This window comes from Apteryx mantelli, chromosome 33 (genome assembly GCF_036417845.1).
Source record: "Apteryx mantelli isolate bAptMan1 chromosome 33, bAptMan1.hap1, whole genome shotgun sequence".
Classification (NCBI taxonomy): domain Eukaryota; kingdom Metazoa; phylum Chordata; class Aves; order Apterygiformes; family Apterygidae; genus Apteryx; species Apteryx mantelli.
In genome coordinates this window covers 1,468,541-1,484,139 of record NC_090010.1, presented here as the reverse complement: position 1 = coordinate 1,484,139, position 15,599 = coordinate 1,468,541, and the positions used below count along the sequence as shown (strand labels likewise).

General features: G+C 45.3%; 1 protein-coding gene across 3 annotated transcripts in view; it reads left to right on the top strand.

Annotated features, from left to right (window-relative positions):
- Positions 1-5,026: 5,026 nt before the first annotated feature.
- Positions 5,027-15,599, top strand: part of HOXC6 (homeobox C6) — a 37,390-nt gene continuing 26,817 nt past the window's right edge. For 2 of the 3 annotated variants that reach the window (XR_010886683.1, XR_010886685.1), the window contains exon 1: positions 5,027-5,627. The gene's annotated coding sequence lies outside the window, so the exon portion shown is untranslated. The remainder of the gene's footprint in view (positions 5,628-15,599) is intronic. The other variant, XR_010886684.1, reaches the window with a different exon arrangement.

Genomic DNA, 15,599 nt, shown 5'->3' with positions numbered 1-15,599 from the left:
CTGCGTTGCCTGAAGTGCTCTGTCTTTATTTAAAAGCACCCGCACGTACGCATCCTGGCTGTCGGGCCAGGAGTGGGCTCTGACTAATATTTCATGCTTCAAATCCTCTTGGCACGCTCCGAAACCAAGACTCATCTTTAATTTGCAAGGAAATCAGGAAAATCTTGGCTTTGCCAGAAGAAGTGGAGGGGAATAAGGCGGGGGGGGGGGGCGGAGGGGGAAGGAGAATTCAACCTCCTGCCACCCTGGCCAAAGTAGTTTTGTCTGAACGTGGATATTTCACTGCTGCCTTCATTAAAGAAAAGAAAAAAATGGCAATTTCGCTAATGATGATAAACTCGTGGAAGCTGCAGGTCTGCAAAAAAAATAAAAATAAAATGTTGCAATGCCTCGACCGCTGCTAAGAGTCTTCTCTTGCCCTGGGAAACGCTCCCGGCTCTTCTTCTTCCTAGGGCGAGAAGGGGAAAAGTGCATAAAACATATGCAGCTGCATTTTACTTTCCCCAGCTGCAAAGTGCTATTTGAAACATCTCGAAAGTGTAACACCCTGGTCTTCCCTGGCTATAAGGGATTATATATATATATATATGATATATATATTATATATATAAGCTTTTCTCCTTCCTCTCCTCTCTCAGGCTGGGATGACACGCACCCAGGAGCCGCATTTTTGCTCCCATACTTGTGTGCAATTCGGAGGTTGCCGGCGGTCGTTAGAAAGCCATCGAGAGATTGCAAAGAGATTAGGTGTGCATTAAAACGTGCTTTAGCCCCGTGGTCGAGGTCTGTTCCCGAGGCAGGCTTGGACGGGATGGCAACGCATTTCCCTACGTGAAAAGCTCACGAAGCACGTTAAAAAAACAAACAAACAAAAAAAGGCAGGGAAGTAATGGGTGAATAATGATTTTTTGTATTGTTTGGAGATGCAAAAGCAGAGTCCCTTCCCCCCCCCCCCAAGCCCCCCAAGGTCACATCTTCTTATCCACCAACTAACTTAACACATCCTTTCTTTTTTTTTTTTTAGCAGCAAAACCTGTCGGTGAGGTCTTCAGGTCTCTCTGATAGTGCTCTGGTAGGGGGTGAACTTTATAAATATTTCTCTTACCACCAGCCTCATTTCGTTGAACGGGGTCTATTGATCTGTAAAAAAGAAAACCATGGGGCTATCTGTTGTTTCTTGTTTCTTTTTTTTTTTTTCCCCTGTTGATAAATGGACTACATCATATAGAGCCCAGGGATGCAGAAGTAGACGGGATGTTTACGCAGATATCGCAGATAAGAAAGCACAAGGCTCCTCAGATACAGACTGATTCCCTGAGCTATGTCTGGAGGATCGTCTACGGGCTTGAGACATTCTTCACGCCAAACCCCACCAAGCTTAAAGGATTTAAATGCCTCCGTGGCTGAAATCGCTGGACTCTGCCCAGGAGGGCTGGGGGAAAAAAGAAAGAGAGAGAGAGAGAGAGAAATAACGCAGTTGTGCAGCTCGGACCCGAGAAAAACACGACTTTCGTGGGTGTTCCCACAGCCACCTTTTATTTTATTTTTATTTTTATTTTTTTTCCCCCTCTCTGCCCCCAATGCCCCCGGCTCGGCCGCCTCCGGCGAACCGGTGCGCGGAGGAACGCGGGAGCGTCCGGTGCGCGGCCGGATCCTGCCGCAGCCCCCGCGGGCGCGCGTGAGCGTGAGTGTGAGTGCGAGTGCGAGTGTGAGCGTGTGCAATGCCACAGCACTGCCTCGCCGGTGGGTACCCACGCCCGAACCGCACAAAAACCCAATATAACCCCATCTCTCCTCCCTGGCAGTGTCTCTAATGTCCTCGTTAACGGGCGTTAATCTCCCAAGAAATACATAAAAACCGCCAATAAGGTTTATTCTAGACTTTTCCATGACGAGGGTGGGCGCGGAAGGTAAGCTGTTTTATTAGTCATCAAACAGAGCGGCTTATTCTAGCGGAGCTTGCTTCTTGGGGGATATTTATCCAGCTTTTACAACAAGGGATTTTTTTCCTCCGCTTGCTCTCATAGGAGGGATGCGTGCTCGTTCATTCTCGGGTTAAACTGCGCAAAAATAAAATCAGTTAGGAAATATTTTCTGCTCTGGTACTTAAAAAAAAAATCCTGATAAAGCCTTTGCATAGAAAATATCCACATTGTTCCCAACGAGGGGGGAAAGAAGGGAGAACTTATCAAAGTGTTCTGTTTAAAAAGAATAATAATAAAAAAAGGAGCTGTATTCGCACTCTATCCATCATATTTAAACCCGCAAATCTAAGTAGTTTTACATGAACGAATACTACAGAATGACATTTATCTATCAAAAGGGTCTGGAGTTAAATTATTGAAACTACAACCGCAGCAGTTACTTCTGGGGTAAATGTTTATGTTCTGTAGTCAACACAACAGAGTCGCATCTTCAGACGACATCCAGTTATTTTTGTAATCACTCCATCATTTCAAGAGAAAAAGAGAAGAGACCATTTTATGGGGTAAAGTAATTTGAGAGAAGATTCGCTCTCCACAAAGTGGCTTATTCAGAAATGATCATAGCTTCGGTATTACTGAAATTAGACTCATCTACCCGCCTGAAGTAAGAAATATCGTCCTATTCCACGCTTTTTATTAGCCAATCAAATTTCCTTCGGATCTCCATTTGTGATTTGTGAAAAATATAATTCCTTGAAAAGCTGAGTTTGAGCATATTGCTTATTTTGCCTTAATTTATTATTCTAATCACAGCCGCCGCTGTGTGATAATGCATCCATTAGGCGAAAAAATTCGTTTAGGTTTTATACTCCAAAATGGGCAGAGATTATATTTTAGAGGCAACGAATTTCTCGGGCATTAATTTTTTTTTGCGCGGATCGCGAGGGATACGCGAGGGGGGAGCAGGGGCGGAGGTGGGCGAAACTTTGAGAGCCAGACTTGCAAAGAAAAGGGGTTTCTAGCCCATTTTGAGCCCGTCCTATTTTTTTTTTAACCCTCTCACACTCCCCCCCCACCCCAAATCGGTAGCTCTTTTATCCTCCGCCCCCTCCTTCCCCCGAAAATAGCCTCGCTAATATTGAACTCAAGAAAAGCCCGAGAGGAGGCGGTTTTATAGACAGCCCGGACGCAAATAGCGACACGACGGTCCGAAATGCTCCTTAGCAAATGTGTGTGCACAGGTTACTTTTTGCCTGCAAGGATAAAATTTCCTGCTCATTTTATGGATTCTTATTATCTTGTCTACCCGCTGGAAAATGGGATCTCCATTGTGCTCTGGAAGCTGTTGTGCTAGTAGTTTCCCCCCTCGTAACTTTTAACTACCTGTTATAAAATTTATTGGTGGTTTGTAAAGTGAATAAAGTAATTTCCCTTCCATCCGGTTGTATTGCAACCTTTGTGCTGTTTGGGCAGACAGACACGCATCCAGCCAGGAAAAAAATAAATAAAAGGGGGAAAGAGAGACGGAGAGGGAGCATCCCCCCCCTTCCAAAAACACACACGCATATACACACCCTTTTTCGCAATTAAAAATAATTAAATTAAGGCGCGCAGAGGAGAAATACCTGAGGATTGGAGGAAATATGCGAGCACAGAGGGAAAGTGGGGAGGAAAGGCCGGAGTTATTGCGACAAAATGTGTTTTACCTTCTTATAACGTTTCTGGTCATGGGAGTTCCGTGCGAGTGCGGTGTGTGCATGGCCCTGATTTGGGATTGGGAATTTTTTTGTCCCTTTTTTTTTTTTTTCCTTCCGCACGGGGGGAAGAGCAGCACGAAGCCTTCGCAGGATTTCATGGCGGGGGCGGGGATGGGGGGGGGAACATCTGAGCTTTGCGGTTGCCGCTTTACACGACTTGCGGTTCGCGTCCTGCCTCCGGAGCAGGCCTCGACACGACCAAAAAAATGTCGCTCGCCCTTCCAAATCGATATTTCCAAGTCGTTACGCTTCAAAATCAAAGGCAAATAATAATAATAATTGCGCCTTTTATACAAGCGTCGCGTCGCCGGGCATCGTGGCGCGATAAAACAAAAGGCTGCAGGGCTGCCTGGGGCGAAAACCGTGGGCAAAGATTTCCAGGCGCATATTTACACACACATATATATATATATATATATACATCCCTTCAGAAAATCATAAAAATGGGTGGCTTTAGTAAATTTAGAAAAAGAGCAGGCAAGAGCTTTGGGGTCCATAGCGCGCCCGAGGCTCAATTTTGGGGGCGAATTCGGGCAGCTCCAGGGTTTCCCCCAGCTCTCAGGTTCCCCGACGTGGCTCCGCGGGGTGCGTGGGGCAGAGAGGGAAAATGGGGAGGTTGAAGAAGCAAAAAGGTGAGGAAGAGGAAGGCCTTTTTTTTTTTTTTGTCCTGGGAAGGTTTCCATTTCCAGCGGACACACCCTTTGCTAAAAGAGCAGGGCTGATTTTGCAGGAAAAGCCGTGGGAATGCCAGGAATATGAATTAGCTTTTTTTTTTTTCTCTCTCCCTCTCGATCCTTTAAAACATATTGCTCTTGAGTATTGAATCTATGCCCTTTAAATTAACATGCCCTTATAATTAAATTTTTTTTAATCCACTCTGCTCCATTTCCATCGTCAGTGCTCTTCTTTCCCGTTTTTTTTCCTATTAAGAACCCCCATTAATTACCAAAAATAAGGCTAACACTGCTCGAGGTTGAAGGCCAAATCTCCTTAGTTAAAAAAGCCTGAGAATTAACCCGAGCAGCTAATAATCAGGAAATAAAATGCAGTCTACCTTTAAAATAAAATAAAATAAAACCCTCCCCGATATTAATGTGGTCGCTTAAAAGGGGAAAAAAAAGGGGGGGGGACAGCGAGGGAGGGGGCCGAAGAGCAAAAATATACTAATATTAAGAAGGAATTGTATAAACATGGCGACAGACGAGAGCATTTGCACTCGTCACAAAAATGCAACGCATTCCTGGTTGTTTGCAGAAAATTTACAGCTAAGCAATAAAAGTTTACGACTGAATCACAAGTTGGATTGGCCACAGGAAGTCATGTGGACTCCATCCATGAACGTGAACTTTTTATTGTGGTTTCTCTTATGACTCTTTCGCAGTAGTCTTTCCTTTAACAGTCCAAGCAGTGCCAGGGGTAGGATGGTATTTTTCCCCCCCTTAATTATTAGCATGATGATGATGATTTTTAAAAAAAAAAAGCCAAACATCCAGATTTTTTTTTTTCCCCCCTTCTCTCCTTGGGGTTGGAATTCTTGGTTGCTTTGGGCATTTTGGCATTAATGAGTTTACTGCTGCGTCTGGTTGCCGCCTCCTATTCCCCACCCCTAGGGGCAAAACGCAATGCATTTCCTTTGCAGGATGCGATGATGAGGGGGCACGAGGAGTTGTAAATACCTTTTTTTTTTTTTTTTTTAGGCAAAAAAAAAAAAGAGAGAGAGAGACAGAGACAGAGAGAGAGAGGGATTCCTTCTTAAGCTTCCCCCCATCCCTTGTCCAACCAGAGAAGAACTGTTTTGCTTTTGTTTCCATCTTTTTTTTTTTCCTTTTTTTTTTTTTAATGTTTCTGTGGAGCTGAGCTGCAGCGTCAGTGGAACAGAAAGAGAGAGAGACAGAGAAAGAGAGAGAGAGAGAGAGAGAGGGAGAGGGGGAGACAGGAGCCTCTGGTAAGTGTTCCCTTATTGGTTAAAATGTGTAACTAATGATCCATAGCCTGGGTGTTAAGGATAATGATGCATCGTTGTGCGAGAGAGGGGTGTAGCTTGGATATGGAGGGAAATATGCTGCGGGTCGGCAGAAATGCAGTTAATTCGGGCAAAAAAGGGTTTGCTGCTGCTGATGTCATATCGGTGCCGCGCTGGGGTGCGGAGGCAGGTCGGGGTTGCGGGGCTGGGGGCGGCCGGGGAGCGGGGGTGGGGGTGGGGGTCGTGTGCGCGGGTACCCGCGGATGCCGGCGCGCAGCGGTGCAGCAAGAAGGGTGTGTGTGTGGGTGGGTGGGGGGTGTCTCTATGTATATTAAAAAAAATAATAATCCTCCCAACTTTTTTTCCTTAAAAAAAAAAAAAAAGAGGGGGGGGCGCATGCGCAGAGCGGCGGGCCTGGCGCATCCCGGGTGGGTAGTCCAAGGCTGGGCTCTTCGTGCCATATTTAATGAGCTGCGCTCCTAATTGCGTGCGCAAGGCCCGGGCTTTGCACGCCCATTTCCACCCCCCCCACCACCCACACTTGGGTGCCCCCCCCCTCCATCCCCTCCCCGGGCCCGTGGCTGGAGCCGGGGCGCCGGGGCCTGCTCCCCTCCGAGGGGGCCGCGCTGCTAATTGCCATAATGAACGCGCAGCGCTCGGCAGGGGGGGGAAAGATAATTAAGAATAAAATCTTTGCCGGCCGAGGCTCCTCCTTTTTCTCCGCACTTTGCCAAGCTGGCGACTTGCAGGGGAGAAAGTGCCGCGGAAGGATTTATTTTATTGAATTTCGGCCCCCTGCGAACGCCCTCGCCCTCGCCCTGGTGCAAAAAGAGCCAACTTCGAGGAGCGCTCTTAAGTGCTAGCAATAGTCATTCATTAAAAAACGCTGCTGGCTTTTAGATCGGATTGGCATGCAAATCCCTGCCCTCTTCCTATGTTTTTTTTTTTCACCCCCCCCTCCAGCAATCTGAACTCAGGTTTAACGTGGGATATTTAAAGGGCGAGCCTTCCCCCGGCAACCTTCCCATCTACCTCTCTATCCACCCACCTATCTGCCCACCTCCCTATCCATCATCTAATCTTATCTATCTGCGTGTATATATTGGTTCCGAGTAAGAAGATATATAACGTAGTGACTTCATTTCCTCTCAAGGTTGTAGCTCTTTTTTTTTTTTTTCCATATAAATTTTTCGTGGGGGGAGGGAAGAGCATGTGTGTTAGCAGAGATTGCTACTGGTGAACTCAACGTTGTCTGTGCAGATATATAGGGCTAGACAGACAGATGGACACACACACACACACATATATATATGGAAGAACATCAAATAAACCAGACATTGCTGTGGCCCCGGCGTGGGGGAAGGGTGACAAAGCGAATCGCATTTTCCTTCCTTATTATAAGCGATTTCGGGGTTTCCCTGCTATTAATGAACTGTGTGGCGAGCGGGCCCGAGGCAAAAAGGGTGATTTCTGAAGCTGATGAGAGGAATGGGGAAGTGGTGACACTGGAGGAATCTGGAGTTCCTCACTTGCTGCCTTGCTGTGGTTGCGTATGTGTGTGTGTGCGTTTTTTTTTCCTTTCCTTTCTGGTGGTTTTTAATAAAAAAAAAGGTCTCCTCTGTTTTAATTTCCAGCGAGCGCTCGCAGAGGTTCACGAGCGAAAGTGGTTTTTGCTCCTTTATGAAGTTCTCGGGTGGTTTCTCGTGGTGGTGTGATGAACTTATATATATTAAAAAAAAAGTGTGTGGGGGGGAGAGAGGAAAAAAAAAGCACAGCTTGCAAAAGTTCCGCATCAGCCTTTCTGTTTGCTTGTCCTTTCTTTGGAGAAATCTGGGGAATTCTCTGCTTGCGCCTGCCTTTGGGGCTGGAAATTATTGGCTTCTCTAGGTCGGTCTAAACAAAACCCCCCAAACTGCAGCAATTCTTTCCCCCTCCTCCGTGCAGAAGGGGAGATCTCTAGTTTGTCTCTGTAGCGCGTCGCCTTTGAGAAAACCTCCATTTCTCCGACTTTTATTTTTGCTTTTTTTTTTTTAAGGAGGGGGAAACAAATAAACGGTTTGGGGATGAGACTCTTAAAAAAAAATCAGGGAGAAAATTTCGGCTTCGTTTTGTTCGCTGGGGGCGGGGGGGGGAACACAACGTTGCGGGAAGGCTCTGCCTCTAATCCGGCGAGTCGTAAAGACATTTTATGAGCAAACAATGAGTGTTTATTGGAAGCAAATGATTACAGAAATGGGATCTTTTATTGTTTTCGGGCACAACCCGTCTGCCTGCTCTCCTGGAGCTCCGGCTACTCGGGATTGCCCCCGTCCTGCATCCTCGGTCTGGCTCGCATTAACCGTGCGGCTTGCGCCTACTGTAGCACTTAAATGATCATCGCCGCTTCCGCGAGGCCTGGCAGCCTCTCCACAAACCAATTTTTTTAATGTATCGATTTTCAACTTACCCCGCCGTATTGTCATCCTTCATACTCTTGCGATGCTGAGAAATATTTTAGGATGTAGGGCTGGAATAACGCGATGATTTATACGCTCCGATTTTTTTTTCTCTCCCCCCCCCCCCCCGCCCTTCTCTCTAAACCAGAGGAAATAAATTGCTTCTTGTATCTATAACATCAGTGCTCAGGAGGGATTCTAGTAAAATTGCCACGTGTTTTTGACATGGACTTCCAGGAAAATAATAGGTTTTCGACAGATGTAGGCGGCGGAGAAAATGAGGGCGCCTCCAGAAATTTGAAAATGTAAATTCTGTTGTCCCGAACGCTTCCTAATTTATTTATAGGGGTATCTTATCAAAAAAAAAAATATATATATTGAGTACGGACCTCTTCGCGTGTTGAGTACATAAATATATTACACATAACAACAGGAATTTACGTTTTATTTGAAAGAGTCAACATTTCGCACTCTCTGAACACACATGCGATCATAAACCTATTTGATATAATCTCCCTAGCGCGTGGGCGTTTATCTAAGGTTATATAAAAGAGTGCTATGATCAAATATATAAATGAAGAGCATGAACGAGTGGATGTTTTATTATGCCAAATCTGCTGTGTGGTAAGAGGCTTGACAATATGGAATTACAAAGAGACGATTATAACACGGCGATTTCCAAAATTTGCCGCGTGAAGGAATTCGGTTTTGGGCAACGAATGAAAGAAATATTATACGATATATTACAAAACCCACGTTGGCTGTAGGTGTAAATGGTGAACGTGGTAATGTTCAGACCGATTTTCAATGGGCTCCGTCTCCCGGTCACTACTGTATGAATAAATGTTATTTTTGGCTGTCTTTCTGCCCGAAGCTTTGTGCAGCAGAGGTTTGCGAGAGAGAAATTTGCGAAGCTCGTCAGCTGAATTCTCTTAAAAAGGAATAAAAAACAAATAAAAGCGAGGCCAGGTCAGGGAGGGGAGATAAAAAAATTAGTCATAGAGGGGCAAAGAGACTTTGGGAAAAGATCAGGCGTGACATTGGGGATCAAGGATTTTCTTTTTCGGGGAAAGATAGTTGGAGATCTTGTTACTATTGTTAGTCGTGTTGGAATCCCGGCAGCTCGCCGTCTCCGGGAAAAAAAAAAGAGAGAGAGAGAGAAAAAAAAACAGTCGCAAATTTGAATCCGTTCCTAATGTTTGAGGTCAGGGCTAAAAAAAAAAAAACAAAAACACAAAAAAAGGCCTTTACCGATCGGATTTGGGCTGGCAGTGTGGGCCGCAGCGGGCTGGTCCGGATCGCTAAGGTGCCGGCGCGGAGCTGGGGCGAAAAGGGAGGAAATCGGAGCAGGACGCCCCAAAAATCGCTGCGCAGGAATGGGGATTTTTGGCAGAAGGGCGTTGTGACCTCCAGCCTGAATTGTGTCTAAGGCGAAATTAAGTGCGGAGGGGCGGGGGGCGGCGGGGGGGGGAGTGAAAGAAGGAAATCGCGGAAAGGGACAAATAAGTTGTCAGCCGAAAGTCGGCGCAAATCAACGCGGCCTTTCCCTCCCCCTCCCCAGACACAAACACAATAAAAGCCAGAAGTCCCCGAAATTGCGGGTGTCTGGCCGCAGTCTGCCGAGGACACGCTGCTCTCGCTGCCTTTGTCGCATGGGGACACACCTTGCTGTAAAAGTCTTTGTCCCCGCACTTAAAAAAGACCCAACAGTTCAATGGGGGGCGGGGAGGAAACCCAGCACACACACAAAAAAAATAAAAAGAAAAAAAAAGAAAAAAAAACGAAAAAAAAAAGAAAAAAATAAAGGGGGGAGGACCCGACCAAAAGCAATGCAAAAAAAAAAAAAAAAGGGGGAAAAAAAAATTAATAAAATAAGCCCCACCGCAGTGCCTTGGCGGCGCAGACGGCGGGGACGCGGCGGTGCGGGGGCACCGCGCTATTGTTCCACAGGTAGCGCCCCCCCCTCATCCCCCCCTCCTTTTTTTTTTTTAATTTCCGCACGTTTTTGTTTACTTGTTTTGTATACTGCCACCAAGTGACAGAAACTTGCAAGCCAGCAGTTTTGCAATTTGGTGCCTTTTTTTTTTTTTTCCCCCCTGTTCCGTGTGTCTTGAGGGGGGGGACACGACCGGGGGTGGGCGACTGGGGGGAAGCATGGGGAGGAAGGAGGAAAAAAATAACCCTCCTCGACTCGGAGAGGGGGCAAATGCTCGCAAAAAATGAAAAAAAAAAAAGTTGTCCTGCTGCGAAAGCCCCAGTTTGCAAAGTTTTTGCGCCGATAACATTGACACGTGTTTGTGTGTCTCCTGCAGCCCCCTCCCGCCGGCAGCTCTTCATTAAACCCTCTTATTAAAGCGCCAAGTGAACAAAACTTCCCAAAGTTTTTCAAAGCCATTTGAAACTCCTCAGTTGCACTTTACACTAATTCAGGAGAAGTTTTTTTTTCCTCTCTCTCTCTCTCTCTCTTTTTTTTTTTCCTAAGCGCCTTTCGCTCCGTGTTACCGTGCTTTAAATCATTCCAATGTACGTGAACTCATAAAAATAGATAAGGCATGTCAACTCGGGAACGGTATTTTCCCCCTGAAAATATGAGTGTATTTAAGCAAATCCTGAAATATTAAATTGTTGCTCGATTAAAGACGATGTAAATGTATAAATTCAACAAAGTGCACAAGAGGTTGTCTCCAAATATATAGTTTAATTCTGTCTAAGTGTTCGCCTCTAAAAAAAACATCATTAAGGCAACTATTATTGTTTCCTGGATTATTATTTTTTTTTCTTGCGACCTATGATTAAATTTCTGCCTTCATATCTGCAAATAATAAAGTATAAAACTGCCTATAGTTAATGACAACAGTTTTTCATTGCTGAGTTATCCTTGCAGAACGTAATAACACAATCCTCCTTTTTATTTTTAATCTGCACACCGACCATAAGTAATGGTATTTATACATATATATAGACACATATATACATATAGATACGCACATGTATATATGAAAATATCGCTTTTTCTAATTTTACGCCCGTAGCCCTTCTCCGTGACGCCTGTGACGTCATAAATGTATCTGTCCTTTTTTGGCTTTTTTTTTTTTGCCAGATTTTGGGGAATAATTTCGATCAGAAAGGAGACCCAGCCTGAAAATAAAATCAAACCTAAGACTTTTTTTTTGCTTCTGCCCTAGCCCCCTCCTGGAAGTTGCTACCTGCTCTCCAGGAGGTGGGCACGACCCGAGGCGCACGCAGACACATTCCCCCTTTGTACCCCAGACAGGGAGGGGGTTAAAAAAATAACATTTTCCTGCCTCTGACCGAATAGAAAACACTCGTCCACACTTTTAGCAAAGGAGAAGCGAGGAATGTTTCCGCAGCGGCCAGACACTTCCCATGTAAACAATGCAACACTCAGCGATTTCACATTTCCTAAAATATTGGCTTTTCTCGCTGGTTTTGGCTCCGCTTCCTAGCGCTGAAGATGTTTATTCATAAGTGCATTTAATTAGTAAACGCTGAACGTGGAGTTGCACTGAACTGGGGGCTTCTCCCCCCCTGCGTTTTTCGGTGCCCTAGTGCTGTATCGCGGTTAACTTTTGCAACGTGGTTACTTGGCAATTTAAGACCCAGCGAAGTCCCGTTTTTGGGGGGAGAGATTTCAACGCTGGCTCCTTTTGTTGGGCTGAGATTCGCCAATAAATCTGGGAAGGAGACAAAAAAATATATAATGAAATAAATCAATCCCACATATTAGAGCATTTCAGAAAGAAGAGCCTCCTCCTCCAGTTGCAATACCAACGCAGAGAAAATATAAATAAACGCTTAAGAGTGTCAGAAAGCTCTTTATACCTCGGCAGAAAAAAAAAGGGGGAGGGAAATAAATTTCCAATTTAGGACCAGATTAATTTCTCTTCCCCACACACCTCCCAGCTTCCTGTTGAGCAGACATGTGTTTTGACAATTTCCAGAATTCTGTCTTCTTTTTCCACCCCTAACCCCTTCCCTGGAAAACATGTGCAGCGCCCGAGTCTTTGCAAGCGAGGAGAAAAAGCGTGTTTGCAGGTTATTTTAACACCATATTTTTTTATTTTTTTTAATTTATATTTTTTATTTGCTCGCTTTGAGTGTTGCAACTTGAGCGCAGTCGCCCTGAACTTTGGTGCGCCCCGGGCGCCCGAAGGGCACACTTGGCCAAAACAACTCTAGGGATGAAATAAAGACCACAGTAATGCGTTTAAGGACATTTCCCTCAGACCCGCAGCAGAAATCAATAGAAAAGGGCTAGGGCAAAGAAATGGCTCGCCTGGGCAACTCTGAGTGCAATGCACGGTATGGTAAATATTGTCTGCCTTAGCTACCTAAGGGCGAAAAGGGGTGTTGCGGGGGTTTGCATAAAGATTGCAGAAATGGAGCTTTATTATTATTATTATTATTATTATTTTAAGTCCGTCTTCTTGGAAAGAGATGGGGGGGCAAAAAAACAAACAAAAAAAAAGTGGATGATTTCGCTAATTAGGGCTCGCTGCATCTTCGTCGAGAAGGTGCCTTTAATTGACAAATAAACCTCGCAAACAGGCCACTCTATTCAAAGCGCGGCGTTCCCAGCGCCGGAATAAAGTTTAAACAGTCTATCGAGCGCTGAATGGAAGTATTCAGAGGAAGGAGAGATTTCATCTTCCTTTTTCCTTCTTTTTTTTTTTTTTATTTTTTTAATCAAAAGCTGCCCAGCTTCTGACTCCGAGGTTGTAATTACAGGGAGCAGAGAATAGACACGGCTTCAAAACAACGCGAGCCATTTCAGGCTGCGAGAGAGGTAGCCCGTGGCGAATATGTTCCACATAAACCTCCAAGAGTTTGTTGTTGCTATCGCGTCCCCCCCCCCCCTTTTTTTTTTTCTTCTCCTTTTTGTCCTTTAAGCGTTATTTACAGCAAAAGCAATATTTGACGAGGAAAGCCCTCGTTGCAAAAAGAGCGGAGATAAATTCCCAGCCAAAGCCCCAAATAAATAATTAGGGCTCACGTGCGCCATAAATGTCAAGTTAAAAAAAAAAAAAAGGCGAGGGGGAAAAAAAAAAAGACAAGAAAAAGGCAGAGATAACACACACAAGGTGAAATCAGTTTCAATAAAAAGGCTTTTAATAGCCTCGCCTGTATTTACCTCTAACAGCTTCGAGGATTTAATCAGATGGGCGCATGCAGCCCTTACGGCCATATGTCAGTGGGGTGTGCGCGCGTGTTTTCCACACGCACAGGGGTGTGGGAATTTCGCCTTTGGAGCTTGCCCACTCGCGGCTACCCCCTCGGCGCCCCTCGAAAATGAGGCGTTGGGGAAAAAATCCTGCAGGAGCCCCCAGGAAGACATTATTATTATTATTATTATTTTTGGGGGGGGGTGGAGGAGAAGCGGGGCCCGGTGCATCCCCCGAGCGCGGCCCGGGCCGTGAGCGAGCAGGTCCCAGGCGCGGCCACCTCCGCGCCGGGCTCGTCCCGGACCCCCGTGGGCACCGTGGAGGAAAACCCCAAATCCAGCCCCTTGGCAAACAAACAAACACTGTCTTGGAGGGCTGAGCAGCATGCGAGCCTGACAGTAGCGGTTTATTAAGGCTGTAGGCTGTTTAAGGAAGATGGGGGGGGGGGGGACACGCACACACACCGATTTGGATTTGTTTCCTTTCAGTAATTACTGAGGGATAGAAAACACATGTGCTGGGATTGCTTTTTTAATTTTTTTCGAAGCCTTTTTTCTAAATCAGTTCATCAATTCGCTAATTATAGCTGGGAGGGGGGGAGGAAATCTCCCGACACATTTTTTTTCCTTTTTTTTTTTTTTTTACTCTCTCTCTCCCCTGTCTCTGTGTGAACATCAGAGTGGGGGGAAAAGGGGGGGAGAAAAAAAAAGGGGGAATATGGCTTATGAGTGGTGAATGTTATTTCAGATTTCTATGGGCGCTTTTCTTTTCTGGGAACAAAGAGCAACTCCTATTAAAGAGCTACTCGAAGACTTGTACATATTTCTACTGCTGTGTAGCACTTTTAATAAAACATCTGTTCTTGCTTCTGCTGATGAGTTTACATAATTGTTTGCAGACCAATTTAACCAGAAAGCGCCCCACATATTCCCTGTACATGTTTTCATGGGGGGGAAAAAAAAAATAAATACCTTTTTGGCAGTGACACAGCTTGATGAAATACTTTCGAGAAATCCCCAAACTGTTAAAAAATATCAAGGCGGAAAAAAATATATAGATCCAGCGCGTTCACAATGTTAGGCTGAGGCAGTGCAATGAGTAAAATGTACTTTAATGATGCCTCGTTTGTATTAGCAGGAGCTTTTGGGGTTGTGGTGGGCGGTTTTGTTTCTTCCTTTTCTCCCCAGAAACCTGATTTTTTAAGATGGGGAGAGCATTCTATTTTAAGTTTCTTTACGGCAGCTGGTTTCTGTTCACTATAAATCGACCAGACTTTTAAGACTTGCCCTCTGTTTAGAGAAGTAATAAAACACTTAACTTTCTCGACTCCTAGTCACACGGTTATCACACAGGTCTCCGATACAACAGCCCCCGAGCACCTATACAAAAAAAAAAAAAAAGGAAAAAAAAAAAGAAGGAAGGGGGGAAGCAGGGAAGCAAAAGCAAAAAAAAATAATAAAAGGCGAAACAAAACCAAACAAAAAACAGAGGGAGTCCTTCCAGCACCAGACTTTCCTCCCCAACTTTGACAAGGTTGGCATGATCATAAATGCCCTTGCCTAGGTGAAACGCGCCACGTGAATCCGTCCTGGGAAAGGTCCAATCCATATAGCTGGAGCTACTTTTAATTCACTCGCCAAATTGCATTGGGCTGCGAGCAATACATAAGGCAAGACAACACGCCAATAACTAAAAAGCCCTCATTCATCCATCCGTCCATCCATCCATCCATCCCATTTGTTGGACGTTGCAACAATTTAATATCTGGAGGCAGCCTTCCTGGCTGGGGCTGGTTTCCAAAGTAACCAGGCTCTGCAAGGAGTTGGGTGCATGGGAGCTGCATCCACAGCTAATAATATTTGCCCCACATCCCTGGATCTCCAGCTAGGGACAGCTGAGGGAGCCTGTGGCGGGGGGTTTAACGTGTCAGCAGAAGGCGGAAAAAAAAAAACAGCTCTGGAATTGCATTGATTTGCTTATTTTTTGGGGGTATTATTATTTTCTCCTGCTGGTTTGGTTCCCGGAATGCCCGGCTAGACTCTGTCAGATGGTTGGGGCGATGGAGGGGGGGGAAGGGGAGATGAAGAAAAGAGAAACGAAACCAAAGCAAAGTTCGCTGGGTTTTTTTTTTTTGGAAAAAGTCAGTAAATCTTCCCCCCTGTACATTAGTCTTATATCTGTACTGGGCTGGTCACAAGTTGGGCAGCCTAAGGTGGAAGTCTGGCTGCGTTCACTAACAAGGTACATATGCTAAATAACATGGTGCATACTTCCAGCTATCTTCTCTTTTTGGGTTAGAAACTTTATTTTTTCCCCTAGTGACACTCAAGGGAAGC